This window comes from Anser brachyrhynchus (genome assembly GCF_964034855.1).
Source record: "Anser brachyrhynchus genome assembly, chromosome: 3".
NCBI classification, from domain to species: domain Eukaryota; kingdom Metazoa; phylum Chordata; class Aves; order Anseriformes; family Anatidae; genus Anser; species Anser brachyrhynchus.
In genome coordinates, this window is record NC_137696.1 from 85,880,281 (window position 1) to 85,901,288 (window position 21,008).

Genomic DNA, 21,008 nt, shown 5'->3' on the forward strand with positions numbered 1-21,008 from the left:
ATCAATCTGCTGCTTCTCCAGACTTGCTCCTACACATGCCTCCAGCCCTCCTGCTTCCTCTGTGGTTGTGCCAAGCCTCAGATTTTATAGCGCCAGTCTGTAGAGACCATGCTGTTCATCATCTATCATGAACTCATGAATATGGTGCCCCTAACTTCTTTACTGCAAAACTTTGAAATGGATCCTGTAAGAAATGACGACACCATCTATTTCTGATCTGATCTAAAACATATTTCCTACTTTTCTGTACTTCTACTTTCTATCTCTGCTTTTCTTCTTATTTTTAAGCTTTACCACGGAGATCCATATGGTGTATTAGATTAAAGCCATTACACAAAGAAGGCGATACATTTTGTTATACTGTTCCCATCCCACCACATGAACTGCTCTGAGAAAAGGGGAGAGTATTCAAGAAAAGGAAAAGCCAGGCAAAATCTTCTGCCAACCACAACTCCCATTCTCTGCAAATCTGGAAGACAGGAAGTCAGAGTCAACAGCCATATTTTTTAAAAAGACTTGTAGAACAGAAATTCTCCAAACCAATTTAAGTTGCATACTGTATATGAAGTTAGTCCGTACTGTAGCTTCTCATATTTCAGTTCAGAAAAAAATTGATCCAATATTAGTTAAACTTAAGGATGTTTCTACAAGGATGAATTACAACTTGGTGGCATTTATTATGGAGCTCCAGAGAGGGACTAAGAACAAAGGATGCTCTTAATTTTCCAAATAAAGATCATAGAAGTAATTGTATCACCAGCAATACAGGTAGGAGGAATAAGGTTATAAAAATAAATAAATAGGAAATCTTTCAACTTAAGACTAAAGTCTAAGAGAGCAATGTCCTGAACAATTGTCAAGAACTGGAATAGTTTTAAGATGACCATGATCAATTTTTGCGGTACAATAAAAATAGGTATAATAGAAATATCACACAAAACAGAAATGTATGAGGACAAAAAGTCACAAATTGCAATAGAAACCCCTAGGGAATCTGAAAATGTATAAGGGTTGGGGGTTTTAAAAATTGTCTAGCTATTGAAGAAAAATATTGTATTAACAAATGGACAAATGAGAGTAGAGCTATCCCTCAGAGTCGCTTCATCAACCACAATCATACGAAGAATCCAATGTATCTTTTTGAAAAGTAGTTGAAATACTGAATCTCCTAAAGCAGAGAACAAGCCTTTGTTAGCTACTTTTGAAGGTCATCAGTAGCTTTTAGTGTATAGGACGTTTTTACAACAATTAGATCAAAACTCAGATTGAAAATGTTGGTGGATTTCATAAGTTAGAATGAGATCAATAGTTGACTCCCCCAGGGCACTGCCTGGGAATAGGGGTTTTATTCTAAAAAATCTCTCTTCCACTTGGAGCACCACTGGAGCCACACGTTAATTTTATATGATAACAAATTTGTTCATCTTAATTTTAAAAGATAGTTGAAGAAAGGTAACCTTAGATGTTGAATCTCTGAAACCCCCGTTGCTTGTGTAACTCCTGAACACTCATGCGGATCCCAATAATCAAAACAGACGCACATACGGTGTCTCTGGCATGAGTATATTTATACCATCTGTTAAGCTAAACTTGAACACTAAGGAGATACAAACCCAGCATTAAGAGGTCATAACTGCAAAACTGAGATGGACTTTGACAAGAAAGCCTTCAAATCAATGCTAGCACATCCCTTGTCTGAAAAACCTTTCAGCTCATAAGGATCTCAAGCTATATAAAATAGCATGCCAAATATAAATTTTGTGGATATCAAAAACCTCAGCTCTTTCTGCAGATCATGGCAGTATGCAGAATGTAAAACATTAAAGATTTTAGGAACAAGAAAAATTCAAATTACCCAACAGGCCTGCCAAATTTTATTCTTCTTAATATCATGTGAGCAGGGAGGAATGTAATTATTATTTTTCCCCATGACACTAATTCCTTTTGTAACTGACAGGCTGAACAAAGGGTGCGCATGCTCCATTTAGCCCAAAGGCTACTTTTTGTTTAAGAACATAATGGATGATTCATTAATTTAAAAAACAACCGTGCAACAAAACGAAGAAAAATATCATATTGGAGGGATGCTAATGGAAATATTGTATCGTACACAAACAGTACCTCAGACATTGTTTTTTGTCATGTTAGCAGGCAAGATTTTTAATAAAGCTATTCCAGGTAAGGAAATGTCCTACATTTACTTGTGATTATATATCCCCACTGAAAATATTCATGTTGCCATCTTGATATTTCCTGCATCCCCTACCAAAACATGCATAAATTTTAATCAATTAGAAAATAAAGCACATGCTACAGATAGTGGATAACAAGGTAAAAACAGATAAAGCAGGCTGCTCACAGCCAATAGTCTGGTTTTGTTCAAAGTCAGGTAGATCAAAATAAATTTCAGATGCAAAAATTATAAAAATTGGAAGCTGAGTGTGCCTCTGAAGAAAATAAAAAAGGGCAGAATTTGCATCACTGAGAACCCATGAGTCTATGAGGCCCTTCTCTGTTCTCTAACCATGCCTCAGAAACAGGGTTCAATCTCCAGCATTATCATCACATTAAAATTAACAAGAGAAAGGTACTTGGAAAGGGAATTAGACGATAGAAGATTTGAATTGAGGAGGAAAAATGAAAGCTGTGATTAAAAAAAAAAAAAAAGCATAATGATAACCTATAGGCAGGAGTAAAAACCTTAAGTGGTGAAACAAATTGCTTAGTTATTTAAGGGATTAAAGCAAGGAGAAATGGGGCAAGATTAAGAAAATAAATATACACAACAGGCTTCCAAATGGGGTGACAGCAAAAAACGAATTCAACTGCAAAATTGTTTTCCAAATGAAGTGATAAAAGGTCCATTACTTCCAACATTTAACCATGGCACAGGAAAAACACTAGCAAATGCACAAAGGAGAATTACTCTCCATTGTTAAAGAGAAGTGTGTGGTTCCCTAACTGGGGTGTTAGGGAACATTTGTATATTTCTTTATATTTCTATTTTTAAATATTTAGTTACTCCATTTCATAAGGATGAGTTCAGCATTCTTAACCTTGCTGAAAAACATTTGTATTGCACAGTCTTAGCATAATTTTTATTAGTTATTGCTTTGTTTTTAACCAAAAGTGTTGCACACATCCAGTGATATTGCATTTATTATCACATGCTGTAATATAAGGTAAAAAGAAATTATTTTTGTGATGCATTGGTCCTTTCCTATATACATGGTATTGCCCTGGAGATAAGGTGTAGAAAGGTTTCTCTACTTCTTGTTATATCTCATTAACAGTGAAAACACAGTCAAGCGTATTTGAGTAAATTCCCCTATACTTGTCAGGCAAATTTTCTGAATTGCTTTTGTCATTGTGTTTTGATAACAAAGGTAGTTATTCTATTCTTAGTTCTGCCCTTAAGAACCAAAGTCTCTTTCTGCCTGAGGACGTATCCAACAGTTTCTTTGGATCATAGTATCTTTTACTTGACGAATGCAATTACTCATGGTGATAAGCAACACAGGCTACACTCTAATTTTACCATCTGCCCTGCATTTGGCAGTGCAATTCAGAAGAAAATAGAACATCTCACTTTCATTGCTGTTCTTCTTTCTTACATTTTTTTTCTAGGACCGTTACTGATACTGACAAACCCAGCACACACTTTCAGAAAAGTTTGCGTCTAACCTTACTTAGCAAATGCATAAGCATGTACTTGTGCTAAAATATGCTCAGACTTACATCTTATATTGTCCACCTGATTTAGGCATTTTTGTTATTGACTTGAGAACCCTGTTCCAGTCTTTATTCTAGTTGGCAACATTCTTTCAATTTTATTCTGCCTAAAATTTATTGCAAATTTTTCAGGAGACAAAAAAAACATAGAAAGCATCAGCAAAACTAGCCCCAGCCTATCCTAAGATAATTCTTCAGAAAGAACCCTTTCTCTTTACCATTTTTAAAAGGTTTGAAATTTTCACTAAATTCTATTGTGACATTTTCAAAATTATGAAGATCTTTTTTGGGGGATCAAAATGACTTCTGAAAACTGATTAAATTTACAGCTAAACATGTCTCCAAATGATAAGAATAATATTAAAGGTCTTGAGTTTAGCTAAATGAAACATTTTGACAGACCCAATATGATATTTCTATCCTCTGGATTTTCAGATCACTTTTATAAAAATACCAGTTATTCATATCTAAATGAGACAGTGCCAATATTCAAAATCCTGACAATTCCTAGCTCTCCTCTAACTCAAGCTCTCAGAATGGTATTTTTGAATAAATCAGTAGGTTTCTTGGAATTTATTTCGAGAATATTGCCTGAAATATTCTTTTAACAGCCATGAAGTTTTTTTGCATTGACAAGTTGAGAACAGGTCAGGAACTTGTTGCATCAGGTGTATCTTCAAGAGTAAGCACCAATGGTCCAGAAACACTAAGACCAAGCTAGCACAGTGCTACATCTGAGAAGATAATCCCCACCTCTCTGCTGCATTTGTTCAGTGAAACACAGTGTCACATATACTTTGCTTCTGATTTCAGAGCAGATATGGCCAGAGATGATGTGATTCTGTCTGCATGTTCTCACACCATGGCTACCCTTCGGTAGCTCCATGAAATGCTAGCTGACCAACTCATATATCCTGCTTGTTGCTTCCTTCCACAAGCCTGCTCTAATCAAGCCTCTTGCCTCAGGTGTGGTTCTGAAAAAAGTCCTTTTTCCCTACAAGGCTGCTCAGTTGCCCTGCTATCCAGCTGGGGCCTTTTGAGCTAACAACACCCTTCCCATCACGAGAAATTGAATAGCAAGACAAAAGTTGTGGTACAATGATGTGCAAATTACAATCTGTTTTAATAGTGCATTTCTTCTCATGGTTTTCCCCCCCAAAAAATGTATAGTCACTTTGATTCCTATCCAGGGTATTTTAAAACAGTGGAAATAAGATCTTTAGAAAATCCAGTCCCTTTCTTCTTTACCCCCTAAAAAGGGTACTTGCAATTCCAACCTCATCAGGTCACACTTTGTCTGTTACCTAAGAAGGCTTTCAAATAACCATGGCTTAGGCTGAAACTTCTTTTGAAGGGAAAATCAATGGGTTGTTTTATTTTTTTTAAAGTGTTCTAATTCTGCTATTCAGAGTTTAAAGAGTGGTTGTAGGTAAAGAAAAAAACCTTCCTCTCCTCCTTACCTCCCCCGACCTGCTACTTTCTCCGTTTTGAATGACTTCAGCCTGAGCTGCGGAGACTTCAAAAGACTTCAAAGGCAACAGATACTGCTGTTGGGGCTGATGCTGAAAATGCTGGATTCAGCAAAGAATGCAAATATTATGGATTGTGGAGTGTCTTTATTTATTTCAAATGAATAGTGGCTTCATTTATTTCAAATGAATAGTGGCTTCATTTATTTCAAATGAAATAAAATGAATATCCAAAACAAGTAAGCAAGTAAGCAGGCAAGCAAGAAAAGAAAGAAAGAAAGAAAGAAAGAAAGAAAGAAAGAAAGAAAGAAAGAAAGAAAGAAAGAAAGAAAGAGAAAGAAAAAGGAAAGAAAGCATGCAAGCAGAGGAGGTGAATATCACATAAGAAAGGAGGAATTAGTGTGCAGCAACCAAGTCAAATTTTCTACTGTATTCAGCATGTGCTGAGGAGACAGGGCAATAGTTACAACTCTCTCCATGTCCACCTCTGCCAAAGTGCATTATATTCCAGCCGGTTCCTTGTTGTCTTGCTCTTCCAGCCTTGCTCTTCCAGCCTTGCTCTTGTTGTTGCCATAAGCTGTGGAGTGAAGACAGAAAAGCCAGCACAGTATCCTAAAGGTGACCAGAGGGTTCCCACCATGGGTAAATCAGAAGCAAAGTCATCACATGCACAAGGAGCTCTGCTGTGCCATTGGTGAGGGGCTAGAAGTGCTTGGGAGTTGAGTCACTGGGATGGAAACTGTAGGTTTATTCAAAGATTAAATGGGGAGGAAACACATTTTATTTCTCAGCTGAATTCATGCCAGACCTTAGGAAAAATATCCTGTGAAAGAATTTAGCCAGCTCTCTGCTTCTTGTTTACCAGCTGAACTGTCCCTTTCTGACTTGCTTCTTATTGTCTGCATTGATCTCAACATCAAGTCCACTACTGTCTGATCGTACATCTGCTGCAAAGGTCAGGAACCTGGTTAACAAAACACATGATTTCTATTATTCATTAGGATTTAATGATGGGATTCTAAAAATAATCCTAAAATACTAATGTTTTATTTACATGGATATCTGAAAGTCTAGCAGAACCTCTTGAAAAATTCATCAGGGTTGGATACCATGTGAATCTGATTTCAGGCATTATGGTTTTATGCACAGTATCATAGCTTTTTAACTAGTGCATATCAGCTGTAATGGGCAGGAAACACAATTAGTGCATAGGGGCTCCACATCTTTTATTACAGAGGATTCTGGGTTTTCAAATTTGGGATAAAACAATTTTTAAAAAAACACCTTGAAAGGGTTTAAGTAAGAGCCCTCTGAAATGAAAAATGATATTCTTAGCTAGTTCTGGATGAACTGCTCTGGTAAAAAGAATATTGTTTAATTTTCATTTTGAATTAAAGACTTGGAAAGCTGAGTAATACACAGGCTAATGCTGAGCTGAGCTATGCTTCTGCTCCTCTGAGGTCCATAAAAATGTATTAAAACAGGAATTATTTTGTACACTGTGCAGTACTTCAACGCTTAATTCTCAGCAGGCTATAAAATCATTTCCAAGATAATGAAATTACAAAAGAATTTTAATTTCATTTTCAATCTCTTATCATTGTAAATTACTAAAAGAAGATGTTTGGAAGATGACTAGCAATGTTTCTACTCTCCGTCTTCTGACTGGCCAGGGCTTTTTGACTGAATTACCTGAAAAACACTTTTACAGGTAATTCATATGAGACATAGTGCAGAAGATCCTGAAACATGCAGCTGACTACATCAGTTTATGCATTATAAAAACAGCATTGTTAGGATTCCAAGTAGAAAAAATCATTAATAGTCAAAATAATAATAACAAATATACAAAATACTAACAAATACCAATACAGTAAGAGTTTAAGGTAAAACCTTGTTGTAACAAAAAGGCAAAACAAATCATATACTTTGAGTGTCAGAAATAAAATAAATAAATAAATAAATAAATAAATAAAAAATGTAAAAAAGAATGTCTCTGTCAGTGATATCTCAACACTATTTCAAAGAGAAGCCAGTAAAAAATGTTTCCAACAACAAAGCTTTTCTTTGTGATTTGCAAAATATTCAAGGATGTTACTTTTCTCCTGGGACAAAGTCCAGAGCTGTTGTTCAAGCCAAACACTTATTAGAACTGTCAGAGACATTCTAAGTTTAGCTTGCTTTCTGAAAGTTATGCTCTGGCAGAAGCAGGACTTGTAGAGCTGCAGCAAAAATCACTGTCCCATTGAAAAGTAGATTTTAATATATTTCTTCTTTTATGAAGAAGAGTTGCAGGACTTGATCTGAAAAACATTTTGAATTCTCACACTTTTAAAATGCTTTTTGAGTGAAAGTTAAAGGCTAAAATATCTGACCTCATGTAAACCTCCAGCAAATGAAGGGAATCTCCTGAAAGGTGAGGGAATGGAAATTCCAAGAAATATTCTCTACAAAAGTCAATTTCTGTTGGAGAATCAATGAGAGTACGTAAATTGTATTCCAGTAATATTTTCTAGGGAAAAAAAAAAAAACTCTCAAAATTCCCTGGACAACTGCCTAAGCAAAGTGTCCCTTATATGATTAAGTATACACTGTTGAAGCTCACCTACTTCACCTAGCATTGAGTTCAATACAAAGCACAGCAAAGCTGTCAGTTCAACTCACAGGGAGCGAAGAAGCAATAGCAGAAATCAAGCTACATGCAAGGTGGGGTGAAAACCGTACATTCATTGAGGGCACAGGGGCCCGGAATTTTAGACCAGTTCTGCCTACGTGGGCTAATGTTTCTGTTTCCCCCAAGTTCAGGCAACCAAGAGAAAGGAACGGTCCTCCCCCTTGGGAAGGTGGGCTCTTTCACAGCCAGCAAAGTGCAGGGTAAGGCAGGTGGGAGCAGAACAGCTTGCCCTCCCTCCTCCAGCAAACCTCAGTTGTGGCCAAGCAATGGTTGACCTTCTGTGAAGAAGCTTCTGAGCCCACCACAGATGGATGACCATCATAGTGAGCTAAGTTTTTCACCTCCCTTTCACTGTGATCATGTCTGTGATTTAAAGCAATTCATGAGATGCTTCATAAGCTGTGGCATAACATCTGAGAAGGAGCACAGTCAGAGGTCAACCACTTCTCTTCACTTGACCAGGCCAGCATAAATTAGACATATTCAACTGTCACAGGTCTCCCATAGCCCAGCAATGACGTTGTGAGATTCCTAAGTTTTAATCCCTACTCCAAATGCAGTTTTAGCATCTTACCCAATGGGATGTAGGAAGAAAATGTATAGAGATGAGGGCTACGTGAGAACAGAGGCAAAGAGAAACAAAACAAATTGCTCAAGTCTGTAGAGCTGGACACTATCTGAGCTTGCAGCTGAACTTTCCCACAACCTTGGTCAATGCTTCAAGCCCTGCCTCCTTTAGAAAATGAAGAAACTAAAACAGAGACACAGAAAGGAGGAAGACAAGGGAAAATATAATGGTAATGTGTCTTGTTTGTTCACTTTGGAAATACAGCTGCATTACTCAGTTTTACAGTGATTTATACCTGTTTAGCAGATGCTTCTTCTAAGTTCTCATGGGCTATGTGTGCCAACCCGTTCACAAAAAAACCTGAGATAAGCCACGAGTGCTCCTCCAGCTGGGGACATGAGCTGTATTTCATTTCTAGTGTACTACTACAGTAGTCTGTGTTTAACAGATTTCTTTTCTTATTTTATTTAGTTTAGTGCAACTTGTTAGCCTAACATAGTTAAATTTATGAGTCACATTTATTTATGCCTCTGAAACAGCTCCATTGTATATCTGCAGTGAACACTAAAAGAGAAGTGATTCCAGAAGCTGTTCAGGCGTCTGTGTCTCTGTGCCAAGTTCCACATTATATTTATCTCTCAGCTATCACCCAAACACAGGCTCAGTTCATACTAAACACCCTTCCTGCTTCCACAATATTTTCTTTTAATTTCAATCATAAAATACAAATTATAAATTTCCTTTACCTTTCTGTCACCTCCTTACCAATACCTCTTTGCTGCCATTTTCTTTCTTCCTTTATTCATGCCAATATTTATAAAGTTTAAACTGAAGTATCATACCTTCAGGAGTAACTCCCTTTCTCCCCCACCTCTTGCTGAGATCAAATAAGCCAAGTAAGAATAGCACTGATTAAATTAAATGTTAAGTGATACCACTATCTATCATGGAAGAGAGTCCTTCTTGTAGTTATAGAAAGCAATGTCAAGGTGGAAGTGATTCTCTATAAAAAAAAAATAAATCAATGATGAATAAAATCTTGTTAACATCCACAATTAACTTGCGCAGTTTGACTCTTCCACATCTATTTAAAGCTCTAACCACTAGAAATATCTCTGATTGGCTCTTCAAGCTATACCAAGTGTAGTTTCTTTACCCCCAAAAATGTCAGGTCCTCCACAGAGACATTCAGTGGCTAGTTTGGTTTCATTTGAAATCCACCAAACACCTCAAGGCTCTTTAAAATACAGAGAAATTTATGTTCCCTCAGGAAGAGCAATCACATGGAGGGATTTAAAACCTGCCAAAGAAAATGAAGGGTCTTCACAGATGCATGGTTCATGGATAATTTGCATTAGCCCAGAAAAGTTGGGAGTCCATGCAACTTTTTGAAGCCCTTAGGCATGGGATGGATATGATGACTAAATAGGTAAAGCTTTGTTATTGATCCTTTGGTGATGTAAAGCTTTGGTGCACACTTCATCCTCCTATAAGTTCCAATGTAAATGAGCATTTGGCCTGACTGTCAAAGGCACAGGGCTGCAATAAGAAATATGTTAAGAGTGAGATTCCATGTGTCTGGAAAAGCTGGTGTGATCTAGGTATTAGAATTAGGATTTCAGAAAATGTTTTCTGTACATGCCAAAAGTTAAGTGTCCAGCAATGTGCTGTGGTACAAGGATTTTTATCATCATTTACATAGGGGTGGCACATATAATCTTATGGTGTCACTTTCTGCAAACCATTCAAAGTTTACAAAAATTAAAATAAAACAAAATAAAATAAAATAAAACAAAATAATATAAAATAATAAAATAAAAAATAAAATAAAATAAAATAAAATAAAATAAATCATCATCTATATATCAGAAGTTGAACAAAGAAGGCAGTGACAAACCTCCAAACTATTGCTAACAAACCCCACCCCACCAGAGTTAGCAGAAATAGTTTTCAGCAAATCACCCTTATAACCAGCATGAGACCTGAATGTAGAGTGACCTTTATGGGGTTTTATAGCCACATGGCTACACCTTCCTCCCATAACTCAGGGTTCATGGAAAACCATACTGTCCCGGGGCTGAAGGAAGGAAGCAAGGATGTCTCTTTCCCCTCAATAAATCCATGCTTGGTCACCCTGTAGACACACCTGTTTTAAGGGAATATACCTGGGTCCTCAAGCACGCCTCTCCCCGAGTTTTGTTTGTCTCCAGATGTTCATCTGGGCTCTCACAGCTGGTTCTTCTATCTGGAGGCAACAACCACTGAATTTTCCAGTCTACACTTACACGGGACTTTAATGACCCGCTGCTCAGGACAGAATTTAGAGATTTATAATATGAATATTGTTCTCATTTTTTCTTGCTTTCATAGGGAGTGAAAGAGTTGACATTTCTACAGTTATAAACATGACAATCATCACTCTTTTTAAAATATGCTGTTTGCATCTCAGATCTGAAGTTTCAGGTTTTCTGTGCTCTTGGATAGACATTAGGAATGGTTAATATTCAGTTCATATTTTTACACTCTTGGTAAAACTCATAAATTTTAAGTTGGAAAGAAGCCATCAAGATTATCTTGTTTCACTTTCAACAGAACGTAGCTACATAAACCCCTCAGTAATTTCTGTGGGGAAAAAAAAAAATGTTTCTGTTTGAACTATGTCATATGTTTCAGAGGGACATTTAATCCTAAAACAGAGTCCACATAATGGAGAATCAACCACGTTCTTAGATAAGTTATTCCAATGTTTAAATACCTTCCATGTTAAAAATGTGTTCTGTGCTTCAAATCTAAATTTGTCTTGCCTCAGCTTCCAACTGTTGAATCTCATGCTTTTTTTTTGCTGTTAGATTAAAGAGCTGGCTATGAGAAAACTGTTTCTCACATAGGTACACATAGACCATGATCAAACTATCCCTTAGCCTGCTCTTCAACAAACTAAGTAGATGAAGCGTCTTAAGTTTCTCAGTATGAAATATGTTTTCCAAACCACAGACCTTTCATTTAACATTTTTTGAACACTGCTCACTTTTACAGAATGCTTTTTGAACTGCAACAACAGAAATAGTCATGTTTTTTTCAGTTATGGTCTCATTAGCAGTATACAAAAGAAAAAAGCACCTCCATATTCTTAACTGATAGTCCTGTGCTTGTAGAGCCAAGGCTTATGTTAGCCCAGCACACTGAGAGCAAAGGTGCAAAAGCTTATATTCATGGCCTCCAGACCCTTGCCAGTGTCGCTGTATTCCTGGATACAGTCTCTCATTTTGGAATACTGACCTAAACTGTTTTTAAGTGTATCACCATGAACAATTAGAGTTATAGTTCATTAAGAGTTTTGATTTCACGTGACTAGTAGACAAAAATACATTTTCCATACAATCTATTTTTTTTTCCTTATATATATATATATTGTTGTTGTTGTTGTTAGGAAATTTAAATGAGCACTTGCTTCAGTATAATTTACAAGGTTTCATTTCATGTCAAAAGCATGAAATCATACCTTCTTTAGGATGCATTCCCCTCCAGGAACGCCCCAATTCTATGAGGCAGGCTTGTGAGGGATTGCACCCTGCCATAATGAAGTATCTACCAAACTGTCCAATTGCAGCTGAATCCCTCATTGCTGGAAGAATTCCTTGTTTTCTGATAGGGTTTTGGTGTTTTGTTTTGTTTTGTTTTGTTTTGTTTTGTTTTGTTTGGGGGGAGATCAACTCTCAGTTAATAACTTTTTAATCCTCATTAATTTTATGGTGGATTGGGACTAGCTGGTCTTTTTCACGGAAATGTTGTACTAAGGTACCTTTCAGAAGTCAAATGTTACAAGCTTGTTTGACAGGATCTGTTTTCTGCAAAACTCACCCTGATTGGCACTAATTATACAACCATTCTTTAACTCATGACAGAACACATGCCATACTTGCTTTACGAAGAATTTGTCAGTATTACAGATGAAAAATTTACAAATTACCAAGGAACAATATACTATTTCTCTGTTCATCCTATCAAAATCTCTACACACCTTCTGAGACTTTCACAGTATTACAGGATACACTAAGAAACAAAATCAATGGTTATGGAAGCTCCCTGACTAATTTTGTCACAGAAGAGAGATTCTCCTGTTTGAAATTATCAGTCATGCTGATTAAAATTATTTTAAATTTAGTAATTATTTGGGCCTTACAACCTTTTACTTAAGCATCTCGTTTAGCAAGAGATGAAATTCAGAAGAAAAAGTCAGAGAGGCTAGAATGCTTAGATGCTAGTATGAACCTAAACACAGACTATTAATCTCAGCAAGGGGCCCATCTTTTTATGAAACATTTCTAAAGTTGCTCATGGATAGATGAGTAAATGGGACAGAACTGTATCAGAAGGTGGTGAATAATTGTGCTGTTAGATGATCTTCCTAGTGCTGAACTGCTTCTGATGATCCACATTTAGGCATAGACAACTCTTCTGAATATGTAAGAGAAGTAGGGACAGAAGACCACCTGCTTTGTGTATAAAATACAAAGATGAGCTGCTAGAATACTGTACCATCCCAAAAGATAATGTTTGTGTTTTATCCATACAGCCTTCTCCTCTTATTGCTGCTGCTCCTGCTGAGGAAAGGGTCAGCTACTACAGTGAGGCAGAAAGAGCTTTTAGCCTCTCTCTCTTCACCCACCTAATAGTCTACTCTCAGTGGACTAATTTTACAATATATATCCAGTCCTCACACAATTTTGCTCTCTTGTCTGGGAAGCTTTGAACATCTAATGAAACACAATTTCTGATAAACCTGCTAAACATCTTTACTTTTTTGCTCATTTTTTATTTTCTCCAAAAGAGTTTGCAAAGAAAGATTAAAAAAAGAAAATCACTCATTCTTCAAATTAAAATTAAAAAAGAGGTTTAGACATTTTTTTCTTTGGCTCCTTTAACATTTCAGACAGAAATTCTGTTCTATCTTTACAATGGCAAAAGGAAAATGTAGGTCATACTAACTAGGTCCTTACCTAAAAAGAAAGGACAAAGTCTCTTTGCAAGCCAAAGATGAAAGAAAAAAAAATGGCAAAAAGTACCATCTCCCCAAGCAAAAATGCAACTGTTGGGATGTCAAGACCACACACAAGCTTGAGAGTTGACTGCTGGTGTGATAATGATCTTTCCAAAAGTCTGTGTTTTTGCCAATTATACCCTTCACTGATAAACTTAGTTTTACCCTCTTGAATTTGCTTAGCCCCACCTTCATTTGCACTTGTCAATGAGCAAAACAGCAGCAAGCAGAACGGAAATATTTGTGTCACCCACTTCAGAGTTGAGCTCAGGCTCATTTTTATTCTCTCTTACATACTTTACATGCACTTGACTTGGAGAGGTCCCACAATAAACTCAGTGAGAATCCTCATGTGAGAGTCTTCCAGAGGTATCCTCTGTCCAAATCACAGATCATCTGCTTGTTTGGGGGTGAATCTGAAACAACATTAAAAAATAAAATCAAATTAAACTAAAAAAATAAAAAATAAAAAGCTCAAAGGCTATTACTGAAGTCATGGAATACCAAGAGAGGCATTTCAGTTCTGTCAGAATATACAACAACAAATACCGATCAATATCAGAAGGATTTTTAGTGACCCATATCCAGTTCTGATAGCCAAATCAGTACTCTCATTTCAGAAAGGCTAGAAAACATCTTAAAGGGAAAGCAAAGGGCAAGGTACTGAGTAGTAAATGTTCAGCACAGTGCGTGGTAATTGACTTAGTCATGCAGTTCCCATTACTGTTAATAGGAATCAGATGGCTAAATCCCTGGGCTAAAAATGTACTTTTAAATAGATATCTGCATGAGTGCCAAGCACAAAGCATCAAGGTAGTGTAAACTACCAGTGAGGAAGATATGAACACTGAAGACATTTACTGAAGACATCAAGAGATCTTATGGAAGGACTTATAAAACTGGGGCAAAATTGCCAGTGAGATCATTTATTGGAAGTAGTTTTTATATAAATTGGATAACGTTTTAGAGAACAATGTATGCACTGGCTGAGAACGCAAGTCTTCAAAGGCATGGGAACAGCAATGTGTCTCCAGAAGACACGAAGAGAACAGGGGCAAGCTATAACATGGCCACACAGGAGTACATGACCTTGATTTCATGCCTAGGAAATTCCACAAACACAATAGCAGGACTAAAAATGGCATGGCTCTAGCAAGAGTTTATAACTGATTTGCTAGCCTGGCTTACTGGATAAAACTCCTTTAGAAGACAGGTATCAGTATGAGAGCTACTCCCTGTACAGGCATATTGCAAATATATATTGCAACATGTGCATTTTTCAATTCTTCAGACTGAAAAAAATGACATTCAAAGCAAACACCTGAAATCAGTGGAATTTTTGAAACTCAAGCTAATATTTTAAGAACATTATTTCTTTTAGAAAAAGATAGATAAAGAAAAGTAATGATAAAAAGTATAAAGAGATACAGGGAGAGACAGAGAGAGAGATGGAGACAGAGGTATAGATCAAGACAGAGATGATAGAGATGAGAGAGAGAGAGAGAGAACGAGAGAGAGAGAGATGAGAGAGAGAGATGATATAGAGATAGGGATAGCTGTAGAGATAGCATTCGTGAACTGGGAGTAAGCCCTGCTGGAACTAGTGACAGTAAATCTACAGCCTGGAGTTGTATTAATGTAGCTGATTAGTTGTTACAAACAATAGTTGATAAGACTATGTTGTATTAATATTGATAGAATAATTAAGCTCAGGATGTCAAAGGTGTTTATGTTACCGAACAACATCAAACAGTGAAACAAGGCTCAGGGTTTGAAGAATAAGGACCTCAGTCTATTCAGTTGCTACAACAAAGTGAGAAATCAGTGCCAGTCTGGACATTTATTGACCAAGATACACAAAAGGTAAAGAATCAAAACAAAATAAAGAGTCCTCTGAACCTAAAATAGAGTTTCTGCACGAAGGAAAAAAAATAATCAAACTGTATCAAAATCCTTCTTTCAGAGACAGGATTTTGGATACACTCTCTGATTCTGTCAAGTAATCTTTCTTCGTCAGGATGAAAGAGTTAGTTCTGTTGTTCAGGTATGAGCTCTAAATGATGGTTTCTTTCCCTGCTTTGACAAAACAGGCAGACACAGTTACAAAGGAAAAAAAAAAAAAGAAAAAAAAAAAGAAAAAAAAAAAAGAAAAAAAAAAGATATATAAAGGTCAAGGAAATACAGCTTTCATTGATGTTCTCAGCCTCCATGGCAGTTGTCTAGTTACAAACAGACCGTTCCGGTCTGATAAAAGATGATCATGATATTTTCACCCTGAACTTTGTCTTGTTGATATCATCCAAGTAGGCTGATCAGGTGTCATGGTTTTGGCTGAGATAGGGTTAATTTTATTTGTAGAGGCTCACACAATGCCACATTTTGGATTTTTGATTGAAATAGTAGTAATAACACAGAGATGTTTTAGTTGTTGCAGAACAGGGCTTAAACGGAGACAAGGACGTTTCTGCTTCTCGTGCTGCCCTGCCAGCAAGGAGGCTGGGGGTGCACCAGGAGCTGGGAGGGGACACAGGCCGGGGCAGCTGACACAAACTGACCAAAGAGATAGTCCATACCATCTGGTGTCATACTCAGCAATAAAACTGAGGTAAAAGAAGGAGGAATGGGGGAACGTTTGGAGTGACGGTGTTTGTCTTCCCAAGGAACTATTACGTGTGACGAGTCCTGCTTTCCTGGACATGGCTGAACACCTGCCCTCAGGTGGAAAGTAGCAGATGAATTCCTTGTTTTGCTTTGCTTTTGCATGGGGCTTTTGTTTTACCTAGTAAACTGTCTTTATCTCAACCCATGAGTTCTCGCACTTTTACCTCACTAATTCTCTCCCCCATCCCACCTGGGGAGAGTGAGCATGCTGCCTGCTGGGGTTAAACCACAACAGTCCTTTTGGAACCTAACATGGCACCCAAAATGTTTGGGATGATAACAGATATGATTGCAGTGTGGAGTATGCTAGACCAAGTTTTAAATGTTATAGCTGTTTAGCTGCTAATTGGCAGGTTAATGGGCTTGCCATGGGGCTAGCTTGCCTTACTGTATGATAGAGTCCAGTTCTTGTTATCAGCTGTTTTTGCTTCTGCTGTTTTCTCTACTGTTTATCATCCTGCTTTGCTGTGTCTGGGAACACTTTGATAACAGCTATGGCCATCTGCCTGGGCTGGCCAATGACAAGGGCATTGCTGCTGCTCCTGTGCTGCTGTAGTGGCCAGGCTGGAACCCCAGACTGAACTCAAGTCTTAGGGACTGTGACCTGTGGATGAGTCCACCTGGGAGCATGTAACACCCCAAAGTACTTCTGGCCACTGAGAAGTCCACTTCAGAGCAAGTGTACTTCAAAGTATCTGTGACCATGGAGAATTCCATGCCACTGTATGTGTCTGAAGGGACCTCTAAAGGCGTTGTGGCCAATGGAAAAGGCCACTCCAGATAAGGTACACCTCAAAGCGACTGTGGTCAATGGACAAGCCCAGGATGGAGCAGAGGCGAGGGGAATTCATTGCAATGTTAAACGCTATGGCCTGGTCCGAAAGAACCAGGTGTGGTGATTGTTCTGGACATGTCTTTAAACTGTTGTTTCTCATGATTTAGTTGCATGTTAGAGGAAATACTATGGCAGGAACCCCTCGCTGCTAGCCAGGCCAGGGACAAGGGGGGGAATTCATTTCAGTGTTAAACCCAGTAACCTGGTCTGAAGGGACAAGGGGTGGAGATTGTGATGGATATACCTTTAAATTGTTGTAATCCGTGATATGAGTTTCAAGTTATAGGATTTTTATTTTTTTTTTCACTTTTACCTTTCTGGTTCTCTTTCCCATCCCACCTGGGGAGAGTGAGCGAGTGTCTGTATGGGGCTGAGCTGCCTACTGGGGCTAAATCACGTCAGGTTACTCACCTCATTCAACCAAACTCATCCAGGCCATTTTGTCTTCCTCTGGGATGCCATGAAATGGCATGGGGGAAGGGATATTTGTCCTACTTAGGTCCATCAGTGTTAGCATTGGACAGAGCCTGTTCTGGTGCTGTAGCACTTTCAGCTCCCACTCTGAACCTCCTCTTCAAATCACCCTATGTGTGTGGGCTCATGCTCAGTCAGAAAAGGATGCCACAGCTCTGGTGATGAGAACGAACACTTACGCATGTGTGAACACCAATGCTGCTTTCACAGTACTAAATGGGCTGATGATAAACAGTGTGACATGATGCAAGCCTGTATTTCTTTCCCCACTCAAATAAGGTGACCCCCTCTGTATTGCCTGTTAGGGACAGTCCCAGGCCTGTTTTATCCTTCCGACTATGTCCAGAAATTATCTGGGAGAGCGCTAACCAGCTCTGGCCAGAAACACACGGAATACAACTGCTGATGATGTGCAAACAATACCCGATGCTGTGCCTGCCCTCATTCAGTTTATTAGCATAGGCAAAACTAAAGAGATCAATCCAGGGATCTGATCTGGGGAGCTGCAGACTAGGTGCCATGTGTTGGCTGCAAACCAGAGACTGAGAGCTGTGAGACTGTGAGGCAGTCCTCCAGACACTTTCTGTTACCTGCCCTTGAGATACTTTCATCACCCCTGACAGACTGTAAACAAAGGTTTTGAAATTACATTGAACTCACTACTGTACTAAGCTGTCTGTATAGTTCAGTTGTACCTACCTCCGAGATCAGATATTCGAATATCTACATGACCAAGATCCATAAAGAACTTCAATGTGGTGAAACTAAGCAATTCTTTTCAGTGCAGATGTTTGGCTCATCCTTTTCAAGGCGACATCAGCTCAGCACTGAGTGAGAGAGAGTATTTCTACATTTACTCCCTTTTCTGGCTCTACTAACCTTGCATTAATTTCAGCATTGTGGTCCAGAATCCAGTTGAATCAGCCCAATACACCAGCCTAGACCCTACTCCGGAGGCCAGAGCACTCTCTAAAGAGTAGGATGTGCAGTTTTAAAGCCCCAAGCCCTTGAACTCTGTTGTCGCAGTTGCTAGACAGGTGCTATAACCACTGGGCATTGTACAGGAGGCAAACAGCTCTTCCTCTAGTTGCTTTTCCAAGGACAGAAAAGGAGCTAGAAAACCACCTGCACAAGAATACATTAGTACCACAACACAGGAGGATGCTTTTGTCTGCAAATCCCGGTTTCAAAGAAATGCCTAATTCTGGGCATTTATGAGAAAGGTGGGATTTAAGACACATTTCTAAATATTTGCTTATGGGTACCTTTGGTTTTCTCCCAGTCACTCTTTCTCCCTTCTTTGCAAAGGGCCATAGATGCTTACTTGTCTTCACGTACTCTACTCCTAAAATTGCAAGATTTACTAACCCTGCAAGGCCCATGCCCATCTGTGTATCTGGGTCTGAGTGTCCTTGCTTCCAGTTCCCTCTCTACTGAACAGCAAAAGTCATTTAACAGGCCAGTGAGCTTGGTCCTTTCAAGTCAGTCGGAAATGAGTTGCCCTCAGAAACTGTTCTTCCCTTTTGTCCTCTCATCAGGATTTTGCAGTTATCCTTTTTCATTCCTAACTGTGGCTATTTAGAACTTGAGTCTTTTGTACTGATATGTCACTGCCACAGAAGTGGGCAGATTTGATTATCTTTCTGATCCTTGTGAGTAATCTCATTTCAAACTTTGACCTCCCACAGGCACCTGCTCCTTTTGACATCAAAGCCAGCTCTTTATCACGGAAGTAGCTTAGCCTTATGGCAAAATTATCGATTGCAGATGACTTACACGCTTTTCCTGCTGTGCTCTATCAAAAGATGATCCTCTCTTTTGTTGCTTCTTTTGAAAATTAGGTTGAATTTGTTACTGTCTCAAGCAGCTGACTCTATGCTGGCTCATAACTTCTCAGGAATTGTCTCCATGTCTCTTTCTGCATCCGTACTTCCCTGTGCCTACCGTGCAGGTTGCTGGGCTCAGCAGACCTGCTTTCCACAATGTGTTCTAAAAAAGAACCCTCCTGCCGGAGAAGAGGCAAGCCCTCCCTCTAAATTTGGACATGCCACTGACTTTACATCCTTCCTCAGTCTCTTCTGTTTCCACTGTAGGCATTTCAAGGCAGGGAGTGTCCCACAGCCTGTGTGAGCAGTTATCCAGTTGTGGCAATACTTGCAGTGGGCAGTTCATGCTTGACTATGTTTGGGTTGCCATATATGCAAATATCTCCTAAGAGTCTCACCAATATCTGAAATAAGAATTTATTATGATTGACATATTACCATTTTTTTTAAACAATAGGTCTAATTCATCTGGCTGTGATCAGTTCTCTTTCCCAGTAGAATTTTCTTCTACTTTGGCAAGAATCCAGTCATTCTTTTCTGGGACTAATGATGCATTGAATGAATGTATCTGTTTACCAGCACCAACCTCTTCTATCAAATAAAATTACTTTTGCTACTTTCATGTACTAGACAATTTTCTTAGACTTTTCCTAAAAGAGTAATGACAAGTTTGATACTGTAAGCCAAAAAATTAAATAACTACCTTATGTTCTAGCTTCAAGATCTTATTTTAAGTAGTCTATCCTTCTAGTTTTAAGCAATTGCTCTTGACAGCCTTTCGCCTTCGGTGCTTTATTCCATTCAATTTCACTTACAACATTCTGCTTACTCCCAAGGTATTAGGGAGTAAGTGACCATTGAACATAAGACTCTTCAAAACAAGGTTGAACGGTTGAATTGCAGAAAAAATAAAAAATAAAAATAATAAAACAGAAGAAAGAAGCTTGGGAACGTTTTCTACCCCCCTTAAATAAAAGGGCACAAAAGTGGGGTTTCCCCAGAATTAACTCAAACCTATGTCTAGATTAGAATTTGTCTATAATTGAAAGATTGACATGGCTCTGTAGTGCCTGGCTGATGACATTGCACAGTGCCTGACAATGATGCCACTCACGTGAGATATTGGCACGATATTTCAGCCTATACATCTGGAAACTCAGAACTCCGTAAGTACTGCCTGTTGAGCAGGTGTCACCTGTGAGAGTGATACTGCGAACCATGGCACTAGACCCTATCTATGTCCAGGAATGGATGCTTAATTTAGTGTCTCTACAATCATCTGCATTATCAGAATGTGGAATTTTCTATTACTGCTTTGACTCATCTTTTGGTAAAAACACTGATAATGCAACATCAAAACAATTCTGAAGGCAGATGTTCTAGGGCTAAACAAGAACAGATCCTAGCTGAAAATTTGTCCTAAAGGGCTTTACTGTAGTAAAACAGAAAATCTTATTCTCAAAAGCATATATCCAAAACAAAATAGCATTCTAACAGTGAACGGAATCCTTCTTACAATTTCAAACACTATAAACTGCAAGTAGATATCCCTCCATAAAGTTAATAAGAATCTCATTCTTTGGAGAAATAACAGAAATATTAAAGGATCTTTTGGCTAACAGTGGTATCTATGAGAAATAAAGACATATAAAGTTAACATTTATGTGTTGGGAGACAATAAAAAAGGTTTTGGGAGACAATAAAAAAGGTTTTTTTAAATATGTGAAC

The 21,008-nt window shown here is 38.2% G+C and overlaps 1 long non-coding RNA gene across 4 annotated transcripts in view; it reads right to left on the reverse strand.

Moving 5' to 3' along the window:
• Positions 1-854: 854 nt before the first annotated feature.
• Positions 855-21,008, reverse strand: part of LOC308193164 — a 67,360-nt gene continuing 47,206 nt past the window's right edge. For 3 of the 4 annotated variants that reach the window (XR_013949432.1, XR_013949433.1, XR_013949434.1), the window contains one exon: positions 12,104-13,900. This is a non-coding gene — a long non-coding RNA (uncharacterized lncRNA). Of the gene's footprint in view, positions 6,166-12,103; positions 13,901-21,008 lie in introns of those variants that run through there. The other variant, XR_013949431.1, reaches the window with a different exon arrangement.